Source organism: Dama dama, chromosome 33, assembly GCF_033118175.1.
Source record: "Dama dama isolate Ldn47 chromosome 33, ASM3311817v1, whole genome shotgun sequence".
NCBI lineage: Eukaryota > Metazoa > Chordata > Mammalia > Artiodactyla > Cervidae > Dama > Dama dama.
The window spans coordinates 6568611-6595595 of record NC_083713.1 but is presented as its reverse complement, the minus strand read 5'-3'; positions in this window follow the sequence as shown (position 1 = coordinate 6595595).

Sequence of the window (26985 nt, the reverse complement as noted above, 5' to 3'; positions counted from 1 at the left end):
TTTTTCCTTTTTCTAGTTGTTTTAGATGTAAGCTTGGGTTGTTTATTTGATGGTTTTATTGTTTCTTGAGGTAGACTTGTATTGCTATCAACTTTTCTTTAGCACTGCTTTTACTTCATCCCACATGGGCTTCCTTGGTGGCTCAGCTGATAAAGAATGCACCTGCAATGTGGGTTCAATCCCTGGGTTGGAGGATCCCTTGGAGAAGGGAAAGGTTACCCACTCCAGTATTCTGGCCTGGAGAATTCCATGGACTATACAGTTGCAAAGAGCAACTTTCACATATGGATTTTGAGTTGTCATGTTTTCATTGTCATTTGCTTCTAAGTATTTTTTATTTCCTCTTTGATTTCTTCAGTGATGACTTGGTTATTCAGAAACATATTGTTTAGCCTCCATGCATTTGTGATTTTACAGTTTTTTCCTCTAGTTGATATCTAATCTTATAACTCTGTGATCAGAAAAGATGCTTGAAATGATTTCAGATTTTTAAAATTTACCAAGACTTGATTTGTGACCCAAGATGTAATCTATTCTGGAGAATGTTCCATGTGCACTTGAGAATAAAGTGAAGTTTACTGTTTTTGGATGAAATTCACTGTAGATATTTCTTGGAGCATTTAGTCCAGTTACATTTAAGGTAATTGCTAATATGTATGATCTTGTTTCCATTTAGTTTATTGCTTTGGGTTTGCTTTTGTAGGCCTTTTCTCTCTTTTGTGTTTCCTGTCTAGAGAAGTTCCTTTACCATTTGTTATAAAGCTAGCTTGATGATGCTGAATTCTCTTAACTTTTGCCTGTCTGTAAAGCTTTTGATTTCCCCTTCAAAGTTGAATGAGATCCTTGTTGGATAGAGTAATTTTGGTTGTAGATTTTTTCCTTTCACCACTTTAAGTATATCCTGCCACTCTCTTCTAGTCTGAAGGGCTTCTGTTGAAAGATCAGCTGTTGGCCTTATGGAGACCCCTTTGTATGTTATTTTTTGCTTTTCCCTTGCTGCTTTTAAAGTTTGTTCTTTGTGTTTAATTTTTGCTGGAGAAGGGATAGGCTACCCACTCCAGTATTCCAGGGTTTCTCTTGTGTCTCGGCTGGTAAAGAATCTGACTGCAATGAGGGAGACCTGGGTTTGATCCCTGGCCTGGGAAGATCCCCTGGAAAAGGGAAAGGCTACCCATTCCAGTATTCTGGCCTGAAAAATTCCATGTTCATGGCGTCGCAAAGAGTTGAACATGACTGAATGACTTTCACTTTCACTGGCATAGTTCTCCTTGGGTTTATCTTATATCAGACTCTCTGGTCTTCCTGGGTTTGGGTGGTTATTTCCTTTCCAATGTAAGGGAAGTTTTCAACTATAATCTCTTCAAATATTTTCTCATACAATTTCTTTTTTTCCTTCTTCTTCAGGGATCCTTATTATTTGAATGTTGGTGTGCTTAATGTTGTCCCAGAAGTCTTTGAGACTGTCCTCATTACTTTTAATTCTTTTTTCTTTATTCTGCTCTGCTTCAGTTATTTCCACCACTTTCTCTTCCAGCTCACTTATCTGTTCTTCTGCCTGAGTTATTCTGCTATTTGTTCCCCTAGTGAATTTTTAATCTCATTTATTGTCCTGTTCATTGATGATTATCTATTCTTAATTCTTGTATTTCCTTGTTAAACACTTCTTGTATCTTCTCAGCCTCTGCCTTCAGTCTATTTATTTGTAATTCCATTTTATTTCCATGTTTTAAATCATCTTTACTATCAGTACCTTGAATTCTTTTTTAAGTAAACTGTTTATTTCCTCTTCATTTTTTTGGTCTGGTGGGGTTTTGTTTTTTACCATGTTCCTTCATCTTCTGTGTATTTCTTTGTCTTTTAATTTAATTTAATTTAATTTACTGCATTTGGGGCCTCCTGTCTGCAGGCTGGAAGGTCATAATTCCTTTTAATTCTGGAGTCTGTGGCTTTGGACTAGTACCTTGTGAAGGTTTCCTGGTTGGGGGGACTTATGCCTGTGTTCCGGTGGATGGAGCTGGATCAGGTCTCTCTGAAGGGCAGTGCTGTGTACAGTAGTGTGTTCTGGGGAGTCTATGGGCTTGGTATGGCTTTGGGCAGCCTTTCTGCTAATGGACAGGATTGTGTTTCTGTTTCACTAAAAGTATGGTGTGAGGTATCTGGCATGGAGCTTTCTGGCCTTTGGGGGCCTTGATCTTAGTGTTGAGATTGAGGCCTTTGGGAGAACGCTCATAAAAAAAAATTAATGTTCCATCAGTTTGGGAGTTCTCTGAGGGTCAAAAGTCTTGGATTCAGGTCTCCCACCTTGGGGGTTCAGGCCCGACCTGTTACTGTAGCATCAAGACTTCATAAGCCACATAGCACAGAAAACAAAACCCCAATACTAATGGTGAAAGCATTCACCATTAGTGAATTAGAACACTCAGAAGCCAAGAACACCCAAAAAACTTACACACTCATTCTGAGGAGATTGGTTTGCCTTTATGGAAGTCTGGAGTCCTAGCATTCAGAAAGTGTTCTGTAAAAGTTGTTCCTCATGCAGATGAGGTTTTGATGTATTTATCAGGGGAAAGTTGAACTGCCCATCTTATTCTTCTGCCATCTTGAAATTATTCTCCTGTAATGTGTTAACAGGCATTTTTTCACGTAGGTCTACCCCTTGAAAGAGACAATAACATGTAAGAAAAAAAGTTAGGCTACATGAACAAAGTCATACAACTGGAAAATTAGAATTTTCCCCAACAGTGTCAGTGAAACATAACATGTATTGACATTTCGTTCTTTTCATCTGACTCCAAATGATATGAAAAGGACCTAGAGCTTTTTGAGAGGACCCAAATCTATACCCAATACTTGATAAACATAGAGCCTCCAAGACCCTTTAAGAGTGAATAAATGTAAAAAATATTATTGATAATAGGAAAAACCCCATTATTCAAAATATGTTTCAAGTTGAAGAGTTAAAGAAAATATTCTCCTAAGATGCCAAGGCATTATCCCCTTCTCCAAACAAACAAAAAGTCAGAGATCTTGCCAGAAATCTTAAGCTGAGAGACTGCTGCACTATGAAAATGCAACTATTTTCAGATAAAAATACAATGAATTTAATTGAAAATAGATTTTAGACAGTGAAATAGATATGGGAAATGAAACCAAACCAGTGAATTAGAAGACAAATTACTGAAATGCTCCTAAAACTAAAGGAGAGGAAGTTGATGATGAAGATAAAGAGACAGGGTAGAGTCCCATTGGGTACCCTCAGGATATTTGGACTGTATTAACTGAGAACTAATGAAGCATTTTTCCTGAGCTGAGCAAAGAAAGGGTCAAAAGAGGTTGGGGTCAAAAGATATCACCAAGGACCAAATAAAATCAATTGAAAGAGATCCACACAGAGATATATTGTAGTACACATCTGGATCAAGCTGGGGAAAGATTACCTACAAAGAGAAGACACAGTAGTAATATTAAAATGTACTTAGGTGGCTCCTGATGCCTGCCTAGGAAGTGTTTGAATCTACCAGAATCATGTAGCACACTTACTAAATACTTAGGGCTTTGCCTCAGAATTGCTGAATCAGATTTTCCAAGGGTTAGGTGCAGGCAAGCTTCCCAGGATATTCTGAATTGCAACTAGACTTGAAAACAATAGCTGATTGGGTGCCAAGAGACAGGGGACACATAAATTGGGCACTTACACAATCAATATCCACTAACCAAAGTTTATTATATACTAACAAAACAGCCTTTGACTGTGTGGATCACAATAAACTGTGGAAAATTCTGAAAGAGTTGGGAACACCAGACCACCTGACCTGCCTCTTGAGAAACCTGTATGCAGGTCAGGAAGCAACAGTTAGAACTGGACATAGAACAACAGACTGGTTCCAAATAGGAAAAGGAGTATGTCAAGGCTGTATATTGTCACCCTGCTTATTTAACTTATATGCAGAGTACATCATGAGAAACGTTGGGCTGGAGGAAGCACAAGCTGGAATCAAGATTGCCAGGAGAAATATCAATACCCTCATATATGCAGATGGTACCACCCTTATGGCAGAAAGTGAAGAACTAAAGAGCCTCTTGATGAAAGTGAAAGAGGAGAGTGAAAAAGTTGGCTTAAAGCTTAACATTCAGAAAACTAAGATCATGGCATCTGGTTCCATCACTTCATGGAAAATAGACGGGAAAACAGTAGAAACAGTGGCTGACTATTTTTCTGGGCTCCAAAATCACTACAGATGATGACTGCAGCCATGAAATTAAAAGACGCTTACTCCTTGGAAGGACAGTTATGACCAACCTAGGCAGCATATTAAAGCAGAGACATCACTTTGCCAACAAAAGTCCATCTAGTCAAGGCTGTGGTTTTTCCAGTGGTCATGTATGGATGTGAGAGTTGGACTACAAAGAAGGTTGAGCACCGAAGAATTGATGCTTCTGAACTTTGGTGTTGGAGAAGACTCTTGAGAGTCCCTTGGACTGCAAGGAGATCCAACCAGTCCATCCTAAAGATCAGTCCTGGGTTTTCATTGGAGGGACTGATGTTGAAGCTGAAACTCCAATACTTTGGGCACCTGAGGCAAAGAGCTGACTCATTTGAAAAGACCCTGATGCTGGGAAAGATTGAGGGCAGGAGGAGAAGGGGACGACAGAGGATGAGATGGCTGGATGGCATCACCGACTCGATGGACATGGGTTTGGGTGGACTCCAGGAGTTGGTGATGGACAGCCAGCCCTGGCATGCTGCAGTTCATGGGGTCACAAAGAGTCAGAAACGACTGAGTGACTGAACTGAACTGAACAAAACCAGTTAAGAAATAAAGTGGGAAACAGTGTCCATTCAGGGAAAAAGTAGATCCCAGGAATGATGTCAACCAGAAATGTGCAGAACCTGTATGACCAAACTGTAGTAGAAAAGAACAAACCTGACTCCATTTTGGATCTATTAATTTAGCTTTTACTCTTGTGCTCTGTTACCTGTACTTAGTTATACTGGCTCTGCAACTTTTGTAAAACAATGTTCCCTCTAGCCTGAAGTATACAGGATAGCTGACTCTCAGAGCCCTGACCTTTAAAGTTCATTTATTTAGAGATTAAAAAGTTGTAGAATAGAGAATAACATTTGTCTTGGACGTTTACATCATGATCTGACTTATGTGGACATCTGCAAGAACGAAGGATTCCTTCACCAAGAATTTGCAACAACCAACTACTCACCTCCCTCTCCTTGACTTTACCAGTGCTTTGTTAAAATCTTTTTAGGAGTTAGGGGTTTTGGGGTGGCATAAACTACCCATTTCCTTGCATGGGCCTTCAATAAACCTTTCTCTGCTTTAGGATCCAACATTTTGGTTTGTTTGGCATGTGAACTACATGAGTTTGGTAACAAAACTAGAGATGTGTAAATGACTATTTATAGCAGTCTAGAGTGAGATTCTGGTTGGCAAAACCTAAATTTGTTTTCCAAGTGGGATTGATGAGTTAGCCATATTAAAACATAAAAATCTACTTGAGACACGTAATCATACGTGACAAAGTGTTATTAATCCCTTGTCTGTCAGCTAAGAAGGTATTTAGCAAGAGGGACAAGGGACAGAAATATTTTAGCCTGAGGTAGAAGGAAGCTTTGAGTCCCTTACTGGGCCCACAAGGACCAATAGGATAAGCATAGGACAGAAACGTCATGTCCTAAATTTCAATCCTTACTCTTCCACTAACCAAGTGTGAGGTCTTATGGAAAAAGCTTGGCTATCTCTCCCTTGTGGCTGGGTTTTTTAAAAAGTAGATCATTTTTCTAATTACATAGTCAATACAGTCAAACTAAAAGCAAACATTCTTGAAAAACACAAAACATCACCATATGCCCATCATTTCTATTTGGTGTTGTGTGTTTTCCTCAGTCACTCCTGTAGCCATTCATGTAACTGCAGTGATGATGTTTGCAGCTGGCCTTTACACTTGGTGCTGGACTGCGGACCTCTCCATGTCAACCGCCTTCTACTGCAAAGGGGATTGTACTGACTGCTGTGATGGTTGCTTTGTCATTTATCTGACTGCTTTCCTATTTTTGGATATTTAGACTCTTTTCATTTTTTTGTTGTCAAAAATAACTCTGTAATGGATGGTTTTGAGCTTTGAAAGTTGTCACTTTTCTATTTTTTTTTCTTTTTATGGGACATATCCAGAAACTGAATTGCTAAGTTACAGCATAAGCTCATCTTTAATAATACAATATGAATATGTGCCATATGACTTCAAGGATGGATAGTCAGTCCTCCTCATTTTTCTTGCTTTTGTTTCTTCATTTGAAGAGTAAGAATCCATGACCTGAGCCTTCCCTTCAGAACTTCTTGGTCACAGTCATGCACTCAGGAAACACTCTGGTCCTCACTGGCTGAGGGCCAGGCTTCCTGTGGTTGATGCTCAGGACTGCTGCTCGAAGGAAGACCCACTCTGATAGGGAGATGGACCAGGAAAGAGACAAACCCTTGTCATCAGGGAGGCTCTTGGTACTTTAGGAGGCTGAAAACTGCTTCCATGATGAGGCTAGACCTTCTCTCTGGGAGTAGACCTGTCCCAAGAGGAGGCACACACCAGCTGAAGGGGTCAGGCAGGATGCTCAAGATCAACCTAGTCCAGAGCCTGGGGGACATTGGGTGGAGGAGGGGGAAAAGCATTCCTCTCAGGTCTCTGCATGAATTAATCCTAAACAGCTTGCCAGTTCCTCTGAGCCTTCCCAGACAGCCTAGCTGCTATGTTGGGGGCCACTGGAACTACCTTGTTTCAGAGTATATGCACTCCTTTCTCCAGGACCTCAAAACTCATAGTGAAATCTCTCTGGAAAGATGTGACAGCCTGGTTTTCTCTCTTGCTACCCCACAGCTCCCTCCTGCTTCCACAACCCAATTCCTCACTCTTTCTTTGCCAATCAGCATTTCAAGCCTGGGCCAACCCAGTATGAAGGGAGTGAGCCTACAAGTTGGTGTCCTTGACTTGGGATAGGGTCCTTCCTTCCACCTTGTGCCAGATGAAACCACCCTGCTGGAATGAGGGCAGCAGACTCTCTCTGTAAATAAACAGATGGAAGGGGATGCTGCCTCAGGAAGCTTTGGGGTGAGGCAGACCCCCAGTATTCTCAAGGCAGAGCTTCTCTGGGGGTGTGGCCATCAGGGGATCTCATCAGGGAGATGTTTAACACAGCCTGGAGAGCAGAATATGAGGTAGGTTGTTCCCAAGTATGCAGGGCACCCAGTGGAGGTGACAGAGCTGAACTATTCAGGTAGATGGAGAAAAAGAGAGTCCGTGAAAATGGATAAAGGAACCCTCATTGAAAGTGGAGTTGGGAAGCCCTGAAGGGGAAAATCTCACACTTGCATCAGCTGCATCTTACTAACCCCAGCAGGAAGGAAGATTTTCTCCCAACCCAGCAACAATGAGCTGCTCACTGCCTGCAGTTGATGAAGACAACCCCAGTCCAGTTCCCTCCTTTCCTCTATAAAGCAACCCCCTCTCCTCTGCTCACTGGACTTGCCTATGGTCTGCCATTGTATCCTTAGACACAACTTAGTAACTAAACAACAACTGGGCACACTGCAGGTCCTGGGGGCCTTCCATGTCTAAGGCAGTCACTTTTCAAACACAATCAGTCCTAGAAGCTGAGACATCTTTTCTCCATAGGAGCTTTTAGCAAGGATTCCAAGATAGAGTTCCTCCTGTTTGCCACAGGTTTCTTAAGGCAGGTGCAGCAAAGTCATAACACAAACCAAGGGAAACGCTCCAGCGAAGGGACTTTTCTAATGCTTTTTCACAAATTCAGGACAATAGTACTCCAGCACCAAGGAGAGGAAGCACAGCAACCTAAAATTTTCTATTGCTGCATGCATTTCCATTCTTACTGTCGCAAAGGCAGAACAATAAACCTGGCACTGAGGAGTTAAATCAGGCTCAGCACACACCTCACACCTCCATTTCAGTGCACTGGCACCTGGTGAGGTGTCCACAGCTTTGACCATGCTTCCTTTCCCCCCAGAGAATTCTCCATTACTTGTAAACAAGAGTGCGGGTGTTCATAAGCACAGCCTCTTTCCCGTTGCTGTGATTGACTGCTTTTCTGTGAGTGGGCAGTTGGCTTAGACCCTGTGGCTGGAGGAAGGCGCTATCTACAAAAGAGCGGCTGAGATGGAAGTGGTGATTTACGTGTGTGTATGCCCAGATAATCACGACGGTGTGATCACTCACCTAGAGCCAGACATCCTGGAATGTGAAGTCAAGTGGGCCTTAGAAAGCATCACTAAGAACAAAGCTAGTGGAGGTGATGGAATTCCAGTTGAGCTATTTCAAATCCTGAAAGATGATGCTGTGAAAGTGCTGCACTCAATATAACAGCAAATTTGGAAAACTCAACAGTGGCCACAGGACTAGAAATGGTCAGTTTTCATTCCAATCCCAAAGAAAGACAGTCTCAAAGAATGCTCAGTCTACTGCACAACTGCACTCATCTCACACGCTGGTAAAGTAATGCTCAAAATTCTCCAAGCCACTGAACTGAACTGAACTGAACTGAACTGATGCCTGTATTGGGGCTTGAGACTGCTGAGGTATTGTAGCTCCATGCAAGCCCCTGGTCTGCCAGCTCCCTGAGGTGCTGTGGTGCAGGAGCACCTCCTCTTCTCTCTGAAAATGCATATATGCATGCCTTCATTCCTACTCCTTATTCATTCACTCAGCTGCCTCATTCATTCATTCATTCATTCACTCACTCAATGAACATTAACTGAAAGTCAAAACTCCACCCTTGTTCCCCATATTGTGGGTATACAATAGAGAGAAAAACAGACAAAAATCTGTGCCTTCTCTTCTACTGGGGAGAGACAGATAATAACAAAGATAACTTAGTGGGAAGTGTTATGCTTTTCAAAATGGTAAGTCCCAAGGAGAAAATCTTTCAGAAAAATGGAAAAAGAACAATTTCATTCCTCTTGCTGGAGAAACCGAATCCATCCTTCAGGCTGGGTCACTTCCATCCTCACCCCACAGGTTTCTTGAGTGTTTTCCTAACCCTAACCCCAACCCCAGCCTTAACCCTAACCCACCCCTAAATATCTGAAGGCTCCTTCTGAACTTGTTGTTTGGGATTTCATGTGTGCCCAGTTAGGCCAGAAAATGTTCCCCTCTCAAGGGCTATGGCCTGCATTCATTAGGCATACTCACAAAGGTTCAAAAGGTACTGTGCCAAGTGGGCTCAGTTGAGGCTCACAGTTGACTCTGTGACAGCCAGTGTGAATCTGTGTACAAGCCCCAGAGGCCTTGTCTGTGGGGGATGCATGGGTGCTCCATGCCATGGATGGAGGATCCCAGAAAGAAGTATGTGGAGAGGAGAACTAGAATGTTAGTCAATGCCCTTGGATATGCTTTCTGATTTCATTTTCACTTGCCCCACTGCAACAGGGACTATCCACATTTTTAGAAACTCAGAGAGGTTAAGATGGATGAGCCCAAGGTATCTGCACTATTGAGAAGATCTGAGAGTTGAAGGCCAGCCTGTCTAAGATCAGTCTTTGAGGCTAGAAAAATGAAGTTTTGTCAGTTCTGAAACCAAATTATGTATCTTCCTCTTTTGTCTCGATTCAACTCTCTTCTACCAGAACTTGAGCAAATTTTATGTATTTAAACCAGTAACAGCAAAACACTCTCCGACATAAATCACAGCAAGATCCTCTATGACCCAACTCCCAGAATATTGGAAATAAAAGCAAACCTAAACAAATGGGACCTAATGAAACTTAAAAGCTTTTGCACTACAAAGGAAACTATAAGTAAGGTGAAAAGACAGCCCTCAGATTGGGAGAAAATAATAGCAAATGAAGAAACAGACAAAGGATTACTCTCAAAAATATACAAGCAACTCCTGCAGCTCAATTCCAGAAAAATAAATGACCCAATCAAAAAATGGGCCAAAGAACTAAACAGACATTTCTCCAAAGAAGACATACAGATGGCTAACAAACACATGAAAAGATGCTCAACATCACTCATTATTAGAGAAATGCAAATCAAAACCACAATGAGGTACCATTACACTCCAGTCAGGATGGCTGCTATCCAAAAGTCTACAAGCAATAAATGCTAGAGAGGGTGTGGAGAAAAGGGAACCCTCTTACACTGTTGGTGGGAATGCAAACTAGTACAGCCACTATGGAGAACAGTGTGGAGATTTCTTAAAAAACTGGAAATAGAACTGCCATATGACCCAGCAATCCCACTGCTGGGCATACACACCAAGGAAACCAGATCTGAAAGAGACACGTGTACCCCAATGTTCATCGCAGCACTGTTTATAATAGCCAGGATATGGAAGCAACCTAGATGCCCATCAGCAGATGAATGGATAAGGAAGCTGTGGTACATATACACCATGGAATATTACTCAGCCATTAAAAAGAATTCATTTGAACCAGTCCTAATGAGATGGATGAAACTGGAGCCCCTTATACAGAGTGAAGTAAGCCAGAAAGATAAAGAACATTACAGCATACTAACACATATATATGGAATTTAGAAAGATGGTAACGATAACCCTATATGCAGAACAGAAAAAGAGACACAGAAATACAGAACAGACTTTTGAACTTTGTGGGAGAATGTGAGGGTGGGATATTTCAAAAGAACAGCATGTATACTATCTATGGTGAAACAGATCACCAGCCCAGGTGGGATGCATGAGACAAGTGCTCCAGCCTGGTGCACTGGGAAGACCCAGAGGAATCGGGTGGAGAGGGAGGTGGGAGCGGGGATCGGGATGGGGAATACGTGTAAATCCATGGCTGATTCATGTCAATGTATGACAAAACCCACTGAAATGTTGTGAAGTAATTAGCCTCCAACTAATAAAAAATAAATAAATAAATAAATAAACCAGTAACAATCACTGCATGATTTATAATAGGAATAATAAATGAACAACAGCAACAGCATAAAAAAGAGGTGAAAAAAGGGTCAAGAAGGATCATGCTGAAGAAGGATGGGTATATTGAGATCTGGCATTGAGTGCCAATTATTCTGCAATGGAGAGCTGGGAGGAGGAATGGCAACTAGATGTATTTTTTCTCACTCCCTGGGGTAGAATTGGACCCATTAATGACACTTAAGAGGAGATTTGTTTTGGACCTCTGCTACAGGATGGAATGACTGTCAGGAGGCTCAGCAGCTCCATGTGTTGAATGCAGAGAGAAAGGAGAACTTTCCAATTTACACTGTGCAGTGCAGTGAGAATGAAGTATGTGAAAGCTACAGTTTTCCTGAAAAACATTTTGATGATACATGTGGAGAACTTTAAAAAGCTCCTATCTTTTGGCTCAGCAATTACTTTAGCTGAAATTTATCCTTAAACTCTAATTAGGAATCTGGACAAAGATATCACATAAAGACACTTCTTGAAGCAATATGTATAATGGGAAAAAAATGGAAAGAAATTAACTTTCCATTGTCCAGAGGATGGCGAGACACAACATAAGAGGCATATCATGAAGATATGGAAACTATGTGTATAAGGAGTTCTTTTCATTATTATTATTTTTATTAGTTGGAGACTAATTACTTTACAATATTGTAGTGGTTTTTGCCCTACATTGACATGAATCAGCCATGGATTTACATGTATTCCCCAGCCTGATCCCCCCTCCCATCTCCCTCCCCATCCCATCCCTCTGGGTCTTCCCAGTGCACCAGCCCTGAGCACTTGTCTCATGCATCCAACCTGGGCTGGCGATCTGTTTCACACTTGATAATATACATGTTTCAATGCTATTCTCTCAGATCATCCCACCCTTGCCTTCTCCCACAGAGTCCAAAAGTCTGTTCTATACATCTGTGTCTCTTTTTCTGTCCTGCATATAGGGTTATCATTGCCATATTTTTAAATTCCATATATATGCGTTAGTATACTGTATTGGTGCTTATCTTTCTGGCTTACTTCAGTCTGTATAATGGGCTCCAGTTTCATCCATCTCATTAGAACTGATTCAAATGAATTATTTTTAATGGCTGAGTAATATTCCATTGTGTATACTTACCATAGCTTCTTATCCATTCGTCTGCTGATGGGCATCTAGGTTGCTTCCATGTCCTAAAGAGTTCTTATTTATGAAGAAATTCTTATATATAATGGGATGTGAAAAAAGAACAGGAAACACAACTGGATCACTGCTTCAGTGAAGCCTTCCCTGAACTTCCAGACTGTGAACTGTCCTCTACACTTCTGCCTATTCCTTCTTGTTGTTCTTCAGTCACTCAGATGTGTCTGACTCTTTGCAACTCCAAGGACTGCAGCATACCAGGCTCCCCTGTCCTTTACTATCTCCTGGACTTTGCTCAAATTCATGTCCATTGACTCAGTGATGCTATCTAACCATCTCATTCTCTGTCACTGTCTTCTCGTTTTGCCTTCAATCTTTCCCAGGATCAGGGTATTTTCCAAAGAGTTGGCTCTTCCCATCAAGTAGCCAAAGTATTGGAGTTTCAGCTGCAGCATCAGTCCTTCCGATGAATATTCAGGGTTGATTTCCTTTAGGTTTAACTGGTTTGATCTCCTTGCTGTCCAAGGGACTCTCAAGAGTCTTCTCCAGCACCTCAGTTTAATGGCATCAATTCTTCAGCACTCAGCCTTCTTTAAACTGTACATGACTACTGGAAAAACCATAGCTTTGACTATATGGATCTTTGTCAGCAACGTGATGTCTCTGCTTTTTAATATGCTGTTTAGGTTGCTCATGGCTTTTCTTCCAAGGAGCAAGAGTTTTTTAGTTTCATGGCTGTGCTCACTGTCCACAGTGATTCTGGAGCCCAAGAAAATAAATCTGCCACTGTTTTCATTTGTTCCCCATCTATTTGCCATGAAGTGATGAGACCAGATACCATGATCTTCGTTTTTTTAACATTGAGCTTTAAGCCAGCTTTTCCACTCTCCTCTTTTAGCCTCGTCAAGAGACATTTTAGTTCCTCTTCACTTTCTCCCATTAGAGTGGTATCATCTACATATCAGAGGTGGTTGATATTTCTCCCAGCAATCTTAAAAAATTTTTTTTTATTATAGATTGTTTATTGATTATTTGCATTAATATTAGTTCCATCCATTTCATGCAATAATAGGCAGAGGTCTTAGACTCTGTCATCTTTTTATCCCCCAAACAAAATGAGAGATTGTGTCTGTACTTTTTCTGAAAAAAAAAAAAAAAAAAAAAAAAAAAAAAATTTTTTTAATTGGAGGATAATTACTTTACAATATTGTGATGGTTTTTGCCATACTTCAACATGAATCAGCCAGGGGCATGTGTGTCCCCCAACCTCCCTCCCCAAACTCCCCTCCCACTTCCCTTCCCATCCCATCCCTCTGGGTTGTCCCAGAGCACCAGCTTTGAGTGCCCTGCTTCATGCATTGAACTTGCACTGACCCTCTATTTTACATATGGTAATATACATGTTTCAATGCTATTCTCTCAAATTGTCCCACCTTTGCCTTCTGCCACATAGCTCAAAAGTCTGTTCTTTACATCTGTGTCTCTTTTCCTGCCTTGCATATAGGATCATCATTACCATCTTTCTAAATTCCATATATATATGCATTAATATTGGTGTTCCTCTTTCTGACTTACTTCAGTCTGTATAATAGGCTCCAGTTTCATCCACCTCATTAGAACTGACTCAAATGCATTCTTTTTCATAGCTGAGTAGTATTCCATTGTGTGTATGTATCACAACTTCCTTATCCATTCATCTTCCAGTGGACATCTAGGTTGCTTCCATGTCCTAGATATTGTAAACAGTGCTGCAGTGAACATTGGGGTACATGTATCTCTTTCAATTCTGGTTGCCTTGGTGTGTATGCCCAGCAGTGGGATTGCTGAGTCATATGGCGATTATCTTTTCAATTTTTTAAGGAATCTCCACACCATTCTCCACAGTGGCTGTACTAGTTTGCATTCCCACCAACAGTGTAAGAGGGTTCCTTTTCTCTACACCTTCTCCATCATTTATTGTTTGTAGACTTTTCGATGGCAGCTATTCTGACCAGCATGAGATGGTACCTCATTATGGTTTTGATTTGTGTTTCTCTGATAATGAGTGATGTTGAACATCATTTCATGCATTTGTTAGCCATCTGTATGTCTTCTTTGGAGAAATGTCTGTTTAGTTCTTTGGCTCACTTCTTGGTTGGGTTATTTGTTGTTATGGTATTGAGTAGCATGAGTTGCTTGCATATTTCAGAGATTAATTCTTTGCCAGGTGTTTCAGTTTTCATTGCTACTATTTTCTCCCATTCTGAAGGCTGCCTTTTCACCTTGCTTATAGTTTCCTTCATTGTGCAAAAGCTTTTAAGTTTAAATCAGGAGCCAAGCTATTCCTTCCTTCTTCGAGGAGGAAAGTGAAGTCATTCAGTCATGTCCAACTCTTTGCAACCCCATGGACTGTAGCCTACCAGGCTCCTCCATCCATGGGATTTTCCAGGCAAGAATACTGGAGTGGGTTGCCATTTCCTTCTCCAGGAGATCTTCCTGACCCTGGGATTGAATCCAGGTGTCCTGCATTGTAGGCAGACACTTTACCATCTGAGCCACCAGGGAAGTCTTTAAGTTTAATTAGGTTTCACTTGTTTATTTTTGTTTTTATTTCCATTACTCTTCTCCCAGCAATCTTGATTTTGACTTGTGATTCATCTAGCCCAGCATTTCACATGAGGTACTCTGTGTATAAGTTAAATAATCAGGGTGGTGAGACAATATACAGCCTTGTCATATTCCTTTCCTAATTTTGAACCAGTCTCTTATTTCATGTAATGTTCTAACTGTTGCTTTTTGACCTGCATAGAGGTTTCTCAGGAGATAGATTAGGAGGTCTGGTATTCCCATCTGTCTAAGAATTTTCCACAGTTTGTTGTTATCCACACAGTCAAAGGCTTTCATGTAGTCAGTGAAGTAGATGTGTTTTTTTGAATTCCTTTGCTTTCTCTATGATCCAATGAATGTTGACAATTTGGTCTCTTTTTCCTCTACCTTTTCTAAATCCAACTTGTACATCTGGAAGTTCTTGGTTCATGTACTGTTGAAGCCTAGCTTGAAGGATTTTCAGCATAATCTTATTAGCATGGGAGATGAGGGCAATTGTCTGGTGGTTTGAATTTTCTTTATTGCTTCCCTTCTTTGTAATTGGGATGAAAACTGACCTTTTCTAGTCCTGTAACTACTGATGCCTATTACTACCTATCACAATTGTAATTCTATTTAATTAATTATGTGCACAATCATGTTTCTCAAGTTTCTTTTGCACTAGACTGAAGGCCTCAGAAGGATAGTTATCAAGTCTATTGTATTTGATCATTAATCCCCAGGTCCAAGAACAGTGCTTGGCATATGGCAGCCACTCAGTATATATGTACTCAATCACATGGAATCATGCAATATATGACACTTTGTGCCTGGCTTCTCCCACTTAGCATGTTTTCATGATTCTTTCATGTTATAGCAGATGTCAATATTTCACTTATTACTGCACAATATTCCATTGTATACCACATTTTCTTTATCCATTCATCAGTTGGAAATTTAGGGTGCTTCTACTTTTTGCTACTATGAATAATGCTTTTATGAGCATTTGATATGAGTTTTTATATGGACATACATTTTCATTTCTCTTTAATATATGTCTAGGAATAAAATTGCTGAGTTAAATGGTAACTCTGTTTTTGACAATTTCAGGAATTGCCAAATTGTTTTCCAAAGTGGCTTCACCAGTATTCATTGCTACTAGTACTATGTGAAGGTTCCAATTTCTTTGCATCCTCACCAACACTTGCTATTGTCAGTCTTTTTTATTCTAGCCTCTAATGAGCATGAAGTGATATCTCACTATGATTTTGATTTGCATATTCATAATAAATAATGATGTTTTATAATTTTTATATGAATTTAGTCATTTGTGTATCTTCTTTTGGTAAATATTTACTTAAATATTTTACCTGTTTTAATTGGATTATTTATCTTTCCATTGTTGAGTTGTAAGAATTCCTTTTTTTTTAAAATTACTTTAAATTTTTGGTTGCTCTAGATCTTCCTTGCCATGTGCAAGCTTTCTCTAGGTGTGGTGAGCAGGGGATACTCTTCGTTGCAGGACATGGGCTTCTCACTGAGGTGGCTTCTCTTGTAGCAGAGCACAGGCTCTAGGCAGTTAGGCTCAGTAGTTGTGATTCACAGACTCTAGAGCTTGGGCTCAGTAGTTGTGGAGCATAGGTGTAGTTGTTCTACAGTGTGTGGACTCTTCCTATACCAGGGATCAAACCCATGCTCCCTACATTGGCAGATGGGTTCTTAATCACTGGACCATCAGGGAAGTCCTATATATTCTGCTAATAAGTTCCTTATCAGATATATGATTTGCTAATATTTTCTATCATTCTATGGGTGGCCCTTTTCTTTCTTGTCCTTTGAAGCTCAAAATTAAAAAAATTTTGGTGAAGTACAGTGTATTTATGTTTTCTTGTTTGCTTGTGCGGATGTTGTATTGGTGTTACATCTAAACAGCCATTGCCAAGTCTAAGGTGAGGAATATTTACCCCTGTATTTTCTTCTAAAAAAATTGTATAATTTTAGTTCTTACCTTTAGGTCTATGACTCAGTTTATTTTTAGTGAGGTATAGTTGATTTACAGTACTGTATAAGTTTCATGTGTATAACATATAGATTTACAATTTTGAAGCTTATTATTATAATTTTACCAAACGTTAACTATATTTCCTGGACTGTATGTTCTTGTACCCTATTTATTTTATACATAGTAGTTGTACCTTTTAATCCTCACCTCTACTTGCTCCCCCCTCCTGTTTTCCCAGTGGCAATCACTAGTTTGTTCTGTATATCTATGAGTCTGTTCCATTTTGTTATATTAACTAGTTTCTTTTTCTTTTAGATTCCACATAGAAGTGATGTTGTACAATATTTATCTTTTTGTCTCTGACATTTCGCTAAACACAACACCCTCCAAGTCCATCCATGTTGTTGCAAATGACAAAATTTCATTTTATATGGTTGAGTAATGTTCCACTGTATGTGTACAACATCTTCTTTATGCATTACTCTATTGATGGGCACTCAGGTTGCTTCCATACCTTGGCTATTGTAGATAGTGCTACTATAAACATTGGGGTGCATGTGTCTTTTCAAATTAGTGTTTTTTATCTACTCAGGAGTGGAATCATTGGATCATATGGTAATTCTCTTTTTAGTCTTTTGAGAAACATCCATGCTGTTTTCTATGGTGGTTGCACCAATTTACATTCCCACTAGCAGTGTACAAGGGTTCCCTTTCCTTCACTTCTTCACCAACATTTGCCCATTTTTGATGGCCATTTTGACAGGTGTGAGGTGATATTACACTGTGGTTTTGATTTGCATTTCTCTGATGATTAGTGATGTTGAGCACCTTCTCATGTGTCTGCTGGCAGTCTATATGTCTTATTTGGAAAAATGTCTATTCAAGTCTTTGGCCCATTTTCAAAATTGAGTTGTTATATCTCAGTTTTAAAATTGGGTATTTTGTTTTTTGGTGTGGAGTTGTGTGGGTAATAGTATTTGCAAATATTTTCTCCTTTTCAATAAGTTGTTTTTCATTTTGTCAATGATTTCTTTTGCTGTGCAAAAGCTTTTAAATTCATTAGGTCCCATTTGTTTATTTTTGCTTTTTTTTGGCTTTTGTTTATCTTTTTTTTGTTTATTTTATTTTTTGTTTGCTTTTGTTTATTTTTGCTTTAGGAGATACCCCCCAAAATATTGCTACAGTTATGTCAAGGAATGTTCTGCCTATGTTTACGTCTAGGAGTTTTATGATTTAAGGTCTTACATTTAAGTCTTTAATCCATTTTGAGTTTATTTTTGTATATGATGTGAAGAAATATTCTAGCCTCATTGTTTTGTATGAAGCTGTGCAACTTTCCCAGAACTTATTGAAGAGCTGTATTTACTCTATTGTATATTCTTGTCCCCTTTGCCGTAGATTAATTAACTGTAAACTTGTGGGTTTATGTCTCATTGGTAAAGGCAAATATGCAGCATGATACAGTTTTGAGTCAATTTTTGTGTATGGTGTGAAGACATCCAGTTCTGCCAGTATTGTTTATTGAAGAAAATATTCTTTTGCCATTCCATGATCCTTTGGCAAAATCAATTGACTGTAAATATGAGGGTTTATTTCTGCACTCCTAATTTGATTCCATTAACCTGTATATTCATTCTTATTCCAGTATTATACTGTACTGAATATTGTAGATCTGTAGTCAGTTTGAAACTAGGAAACATGAGTTATTCATCAAGATTGTCTTGGTTATTCTGAGTTTCTTCCAATTCATGTAAGTTTAGGATCAAATTGTAAATTTTTGCAAAAAATCAGCATGGGAGTTTGATGAGGAGTGCATTGAATCTGTAGATAGGTTGGAAGACTGTTGCCACCTCAATAATATTAAGTCTTTTAAGCCACGAACATTAAATGCCTTTCCATTTATTTAGATTTTCTTTAATTCCTTTCAGCAATGTTGTGTATGTAGCTTTAAGGTACAGGTCTTGCACTTCTGTTGCTGTGCTTGGTCGCTCAGTCGTGTCTGACTCTTTGCGACCCCGTGGACTGCAGCCCACCAGGCTCCTCTGTCCATGGGGATTCTCCAGGCAAGAATACTGGAGAGGGTTGCCATGTCCTTCTCCAGGGGATCTTCCCAACCCAGGGATCGAACCCAGGTCTCCTTCATTGTGAGAAGATTCTTTACCATCTGAGCAACCAGGGCAGTGTCACAGGGAAGTAACACTGTCACAGAGAAGTGTCATAGAAAGCACTTCTGTTAACTTTCTTAAATATTTTATTCTTTTTAATGTTATTGTAAATACAATTATTTTCTCTTTTTTCTCATTTAAAGAAACTTTTAATTTTTTCATTGGGGTATAGCCAATTAACAATGTTATGATAGTTTCTGGAGAACAGCAAAGGGACTCAGCCATACATGTACATATATCCATTCTCCCTCAAACTCGCCTCTCATCCATAGTGCCATAATAATATTGAGCAGAGTTCCATGTGCTATACAATAGGTCTTTTTTGGTTATCCATTTTAAATGCAGCAGTATGTACATGTGCATCTTGAACTCCCCAAATATCCCTTCCCCTTCTCCTTTCCCCCAGCAACTATAAATTCATTCTCTAAGTATATGTCTCTTTCTGTTTTGTAAGTTCACTTGTATCATTTCTTTTTAGATTTCACATATAAGGGATATCATATGATATTTCTCCTTCTCTGTCTAACTTCACTCAGTATACAATATCTAGGTCCATCTTTGTTGCTGCAAATGGCATTATTTCCTTCTTTTTAATGGCTGAGTAATATTCCATTACTCAGTAGTGTATGTGCACCATATCTTCTTTATCTATTCGTTGGCTAATGGGAGTTTAGATTGCTACCATGTTCCGGCTGTTAGTGGTAAAGAATCTGCCTGCCAATGCAGGAGACACAGCAGAAGCAAACTGGATCCCTGGTTTGGGAAGATCCCCTGGAGGAGGAAATGGAAACCCACTTGAGTATTCTTGCCTGGGAAAACCCATGGACAGAGGAGCCTGACAGTCTAAAGTTCATGGGGTTTCTAAGAGTTAGACATGATGGAGCACACACACATCATCTTCTAGCTACTGTAAACATTTCTGCAGTGAACATCAGGGTGTCTTTATCCTTTTGAAAAATGTTTTTTTTTTTTTTTCCTCAGCATATGTCTGGGAGTAGGGTTGCAGGGTCGTGTGGTAGCTCTAGTTTTAGTTCTTTCAACTTCATTTTCAGATGCTTCATTGCAGTGTACAGAAGTGCAGTTGATGGTTATGTTTTTATCCTGTAACCAGCCATATTACTAACTCATTTATTAGTTCTCATAGTTTTTTTTATATGTATGATTTCCTTAGGTTTTCTACGTAAAACATCATTTCATATCCAAATAGAAATAGCTTTACTTGTTTTTTTCCAATCTGGATACTTTTATTTTCTCTTCATGCCTAATTGCCATGACTATGACTTCTAGTACAATTCTGAGTATAATCAACAGAAGTCATCTTTGTCTTATTGCTGATTTTAGAGGAGAAGCATTCACTGTTTCACCATGAAGTGTGATGTTAGCTGTAGTTTTTTCATAATGACTTTTATCAGGCTGAGGAAGTTTCTTTTTATTCCTTGTTTGTGGAGTGTTTTATCAAAAAGACGGTTGGATTTTGATCATTTGGTTTTGTCCTTTATTCTATTATTGTGGTACATTGCATTTATCATTTATTACATGTTGTATAGGAGGCAGTAATCAAGACCATCCCCAAGAAAAACAAATACAAAAATGGAAAAATGGTTTTCTGAGGAGGCCTTACAAATAGCTGAGAAATATAAGTGAAAGGCAAAGGAGAAAAGGAAACACATATCCTGCTGAATGCAGAGTTCCAAAGATTACCAAGGAGAGATTAGAAAGCCTTCCTCAGTGATCAATGCAAAGAAATACAGGAAAACAATAGAATGGGAAAGACTAGAGATCTCTTCAAGAAAATTTGAGATACCAAGGAACATTTCATGCAAGGATGGGCACAATAAAGGATAGAAATGGTATGGACCTAACAGAAGTAGAAGATATTAACAAAAGGTGGGAAGAATAAACAGAACTATACAAAAAAACATAATGACCCAGAAAACCACGATGGTGTGATTACTCACTTAGAGTCAGATATCCTGGAGTGCAAGTCAAGTGGGCCTTAGGAAGCACCATTACCAACAAAGCTAGTGGAGGTGATGGAATTCCAGCTGAGCTATTTCAAGTCCTAAAAGAGGAAGCTGTGAAATTGATGCATTTAATATGCCAGCAAATTTGGAAAACTCAGCAGTAGCCACAGGACTGGAAAAGTTCAGTTTTCATTCCAATCCCAAAGAAAGGTAATGCCAAAGAATGTTCAAACTACCACACAATTGCACTCATCTTATATGCTAGTAAAGTAATGATCAAAATTCTTCAAGTGAGGCTTCAATAGTATGTGAACTGAGAACTTGCAGATGTTCAATTTGGATTTTGAAAATGAAGAAGAACCATAGATCAAATTGAAATTTCTGTTGGATCATAGAAAAAACAATAGAGTTCCAGAAAAACCTCTACTTCTGTTTTATTGACTTGCCAAATTTTTTGACTGTGTGGATCATAACAAACTGTGGAAAATTTTTTAAGAGAGGGGAATACCAAACAATCTGACCTGCCTCCTGAGAAATCTGTATTCAGGTCAGGAAGCAACAGTTAGAACTGGACATGAAAAAACACAAAAAGGAACTGGACATGGAACAGCGGACTGGTTCCAAATAGGGAAAGGAGTACGTCAAGGCTGTATATTGTTACCCTATTTATTTAACTTATATGCAGAGTACATCATGTGAAATGCTGGGCTGGATGAAGCACAGGCTAGAATCAAGACTGCCGGGAGAAATATCAATAACCTAAGATATGCAGATGACACCACACTTATTGAAGAAAGTGAAGAGGAACTGAAGAGCCTCTTGATGAAAGTGAAACAGGAGAGTGAAAAAGTTGACTTAAAACTCAACATTCAGAAAATTAAGATTGTAGCACCCAGTCCCATTACTTCATGGCAAATAGATGGGGGGAAAATGGAAACAGTGGCAGACTTTACTTTTTTGTGTTCCAAAATCACTGCAGATGGTGACTGCAACCATGCAGTTAAAAGACACTTGTTCCTCGGAAGAAAAGTTATGACCAACCTAGACAGCATATTCAAAAGCAGAGACATTACTTTGCTGACAAAGGTCCCTCTAGTCAAAGCTATGGCTTTTCCAGTAGTCATGTATGGATGTGAGAGTTGCACCATAAAGAAAGCTGAGTGCCAAAGAATTGATGCTTTTGAACTGTGATGTTAGAGAAGACTCTTGAGAGTCCCTTGGACTGCAAGGAGATCCAACCAGTTCATCCTAAAGGAAATCAGTCCTGAATAATCATTGGAAGGACTGATGTTGAAGCTGAAACTCCCATACTTTGGCCACCTGATGTGAAGAACTGACTCATTTGAAAAGACCCAGATGCTGGGAAGGACTGAAGGCAGGAGGAGAAGGAGACGACAGAGGATGAGATGGTTGAATGGCATAACTGACATGGACAATGAATTTGAGTAAACTCCAGGAGCTGGTGATGGACAGGGAGGCCTGGCGTGCTGCAGTCCATGGGGTCGCAAAGAGTCAGACACAACTAAATGACTGAACTGAACAGAGACCAAACCTTTTACCTCTGGGATAAATCCCACTTGGTCAGGGTGTATAATCTTTTATACCTGTTTCTGTAGTTGATTTGCTAATATTTTGTTGAGGATATTTTCACAGATATTTATGAGACATTGATCTGTAGTTTTCTTGTAAAATTTTTGTCTGGTTTAGGTACCATGATAATACTACCTTCATAGGATGAGTTAGAAACTGATTCCCCTCTATATTTTGAAAGAATTTATGAAGTACTGGTGCTACTCCTTTTTTAAACATATGCTACATTTGCCAGTGAAGCCATTTGTGCCTGAGATTTTATTTGTGCAAATGTTTAAATGTGTTAATTTGATCTGCTTCTATAGTGAGACTACCTACTTCCCCTTGAATCAGTTTTTCTGGAATTGGGTCTTTCTTGGAAGTTGCCTGTTTCATCAAAATTATATAATTTCTTGATATACAGTTGTTTATAATGTTAACTTACAATTTTTTTCTGTTAAGTCTTGATTTTAGTTATTTGAACCTTCCTTCTTCTTTTACTTGATCAGCCTAGCTAAAGGTTTGTCAATAAAGTTGAACTTTTTAAAGAAACACCTTTGTGTTTCATTGATTTTCTTTATTGTTTTTCTATTCTCTACTTCATTTATTTACATTCTGATTTTTATGCTCTTTTTTCTTGTTTACCTTGAATTTTAGTTTGTTTTCCTTTATCTAGCTTCTTAAGGCAGATGCTTAAGTTATTGACCTGAGGTATTTATTTATTTTTTTAATATGTGAATATTTTAAAAAAATAGCCATAAATTTTCTTGTGAGTGCTGCTTTCTCTGCATCCCATAAAATCTGCTATATTGTGTTTCCATTTTCATTCATCTTAAAGTATTTTCTAATTCCACTGGGATTTCTTTTTGACATATTGATTATTAAGAGTGTTATTAGTTTCCATATAATTACTAATGTTTTATCAATGTTTTATTATTAACTTTTAATTTAATTCCATTGTGGTTGAAGAACATATTTGGTACCACTTCAATCCTTTTAAATTTGTTTTAGTTTGTTCTATTGTCTCACATATGGTCTATCCTGAGGAAAAAATAATCCATGTGTAACTGAAAAGAATGTGTGTTCTAATGATGTTCAGTAGAATGTTTTATAAACGATTTAGGTCCAGTTGGTTAGTAGTGTTGGTCAAGTTTTCTCTTTAAAAAAAAATTTTTTTTTAATTGGAGGCTAATTACTTTACAATATTGTGGTGGTTTTTGCCATACATTGACATGAATCAAACATGGGTGTACATGTGTTCCCCATCCTGATCCTCCCCTCCCACCTCCCTCCCCATCCCATCCCTCAGGCTCATCCCAGTGCACCAGCCATGAGCACCCTGTCTCATACATTGAACCTGGACTGGCAATCTATATCACATATGACAATATACATGTTTCAGTGCTATTCTCTCAAATCCTCCCACCCTCACCTTCTCCTACAGAGTCTAAAAGTCTATTCTTTACATCTGTGTCTCTTTTGCTGTCTCACATATAGGGTCATCATTACCATCTTTCTAAATTCCATGTATATGCATTGATATACTGTATTGGTTTTTCTTTCTGACTTACTTCACTCTGTATAATAGGCTCCAGTTTCATTCACCTCATTAGAACTGATTCAAATGCATTCTTTTTAATGGCTGAGTAATATTCCATTGTGTACATATACCACAGCTTTCTTATCCATTTGTCTGCTGATGGACATCTAGGTTGCTTCCATGTCCTGGCTATTATAAACGGTGCTGTGATGAACATTGGGGTACATGTGTCTCTTTCACTTCTGGTTTCCTCAGTGTGTATGCCCAGCATTGGGATTGCTGGGTCATGTGGCAGTTCTATTTCCAGTTTTTAAAGGAATCTCCACTCTGTTCTCCATAGTGGTTGTACTTGTTGTCATTCCCACCAACAGTGTAAGAGAGTTTCTTTTTCTCCACACCCTCTCCAGCATTTATTGTTTGTAGACTGTTGGATAGCAGCCATTCTGACTGGTGTGAGATGGTACCTCATTGTGGCTTTGATTTGTGTTTCTCTGATAATGAGTGATGTTGAGCATCTTTTCGTGCGTTTGTTAGCCATCATTTTTCTGGAATTGAGCTGCACGAGTTGCTTGTATATTTTTGAGATTAATCCTTTGTCTGTTGCTTCATTTGCAATTATTTTCTCCCATTCTGAAGGCTGCCTTTTCACTTTGCTTATAGTTTCCCTTGTTGTGCAAAAGCTTTTAAGTTTAATTAGGTCCCATTTGTTTATTTTTGCTTTTATTTTCATTACTCTGGGAGGTGGATCATAGAGGATCCTGCTATGATTTATGTAAGAGAATGTTTTGCCTATGTTTCCCTCTAGGAGTTTTATAGTTTCTGGTCTTACCTTTAGATCTTTAATCCATTTTGAATTTATTTTTGTGTATGATGTTAGAAAGTGTTCTAGTTTCATTCTTTTACAAGTGGTTGACCAGTTTTCCCAGTGCCACTTGTTAAAGAGATTGTCTTTTCTCCATTGTGTATTCTTGCCTCCTTTGTCAAAGATAAGTTGTCCATAGGTGCATGGATTTAACTCTGGGCTTTCTATTTTGTTCCATTGATCTATGTTTCTGTCTTTGTGCCAGTACCATACTGTCTTGATGACTGTTGCTTTGTAGGAACAAGACAAGGATGCCCACTCTCACCACTACTATTCAACATAGTTTTGGACATTTTAGCCACAGCAATCAGAGATGAAAAAGAAATAAAAGGCATCCAGATTGGAAAAGAAGATGTAAAACTCTCACTGTTTGCAGATGACATGATCCTCTACATAGAAAATCCCAAAGACTCCATCAGAAAATTACTAGAGCTAATCAATGAATATAGTAAAGTTGCAGGATATAAAATTAACACACAGACATCCCTTGCATTCCTATACACTAACAATGAGAAAACAGAAAGAGAAATTAAGGAAACAATTCCATTCACCATTGCAATGAAAAGAAGAAAATACTTAGGAATAAACCTACCTAAAGAAAGAAAGGAGGTCAGGGGTGGCAGCATATTGTCACCCTGCTTATTTACCGTATATGCAGAGTACCTCATGAGAAAAGCTGGGCTGGAGGAAGCACAAGCTGGAATCAAGATTGCCAGGAAAAATATCAGTAAACTCAGATATGCAGAAGACACCACCCTTATGGCAGAAAGTGAAGAACTAAAGAGCCTCTTGATGAAAGTGAAAGAGGAGAGTGAAAAAGTTGGCTTAAAGCTCAACATTCAGAAAACTAAGATCATGACATCTGGCTCCATCAGTTCACGGCAGATAGATGGGGAAACAGGGGAAACAGTGGCTGACTTTATTTTTCTGGGCTCCAAAATCACTGCAGACGGTGATTGCAGCCATGAAATTAAAAGATGCTTACTCCTTGGAAGGAAAGTTATGACCAACCTAGACAGCATATTAAAAAGCATTTTGCCAACAAATATCCATCTAGTCAAGGCTATGGTTTTTCCAGTGGTCATGTATGGATGTGAGAGTTGGACTGTCAAAAAAGCTGAGTGCCGAAAAATTGATGCTTTTGAACTGCAGTGTTGGAGAAGACTCTTGAGAGTCCATTGGACTGCAAGGAGATCCAACCAGTCCATCCTGAAGGAGATCAGTCCTGGGTGTTCATTGGAAGGACTGATGCTGAAGCTGAAACTCCAATACTTTGGCCACCTCATGCGAAGAGTTGACTTATTGGAAAAGACCTTGATGCTGGGAGGCACTGGGGGCAGGAGGAGAAGTGGATGACAGAGGATGAGATGGCTGGATGGCATCACCGACTCGATGGACATGAGTTTGGGTAAACTCCGGGAGTTGGTGATGGACAGGGAGGCCTGGCGTGCTGCGATTCATGGGGTCACAAAGAGTCGGACATGACTGAGTGACTGAACTGAACTGAACTTGAATTTGATTTTGTTTTGGTATGTTCCTATTGCTTTTATGAAGAAGTGACTTTTTTGGAGGTCCTTTTCTGCAATTCTGGAAGTATCCTATATCAACTTTATATACATATTGCTAGGTATCAAGATATTATTCTAGGGAAATGTTCCAGTCTCTGAAGTTAAGCATCTACTTCTGCTAGAAAAGGCCAGGTTCCCATCTCTTTCTGCCCCAAGAGTCAGATAATTGGCTGACTAAACTTAGAGGTCTTAACTATTCAAACTGAAATTTCCTGTGAGAGTCTGAACACTGAACTTAGTTTAATGCAGTCATTTAAAGAAGCCCTAATGGGATCTCTGGACTTTACAGTTTACTATTAAAAGTACTAGGGTATGGTAGGATAGAGCAGTGCTGGACTGAAAAAGAAGGACAGGGAGGAAGAATAAGAGGAGAAGGAGGAATTGGAGGAGGAGAAATTGGAAAAAGGAACCACACACCTGTATGGATTGTGGAAATTATTTATGGAAGGTTAGTTATGGACAGAGGAATCCAATAGGCTAGAGTCCATGGGGTTGCAAAGACTTGAACACGACTGAGTGACTGAGCACATGCACAATTATGGAAAGCTTAGAAGATACGAAATATAGAAAGGAACCTGGAAGCCATTGTGTCCTATATAAGTATTAATAATATGACATACTTTATTAATGCTTTGTTTAGCTTTAATAGAAAGTCCAGAAAGCTATAGTCAAGAAC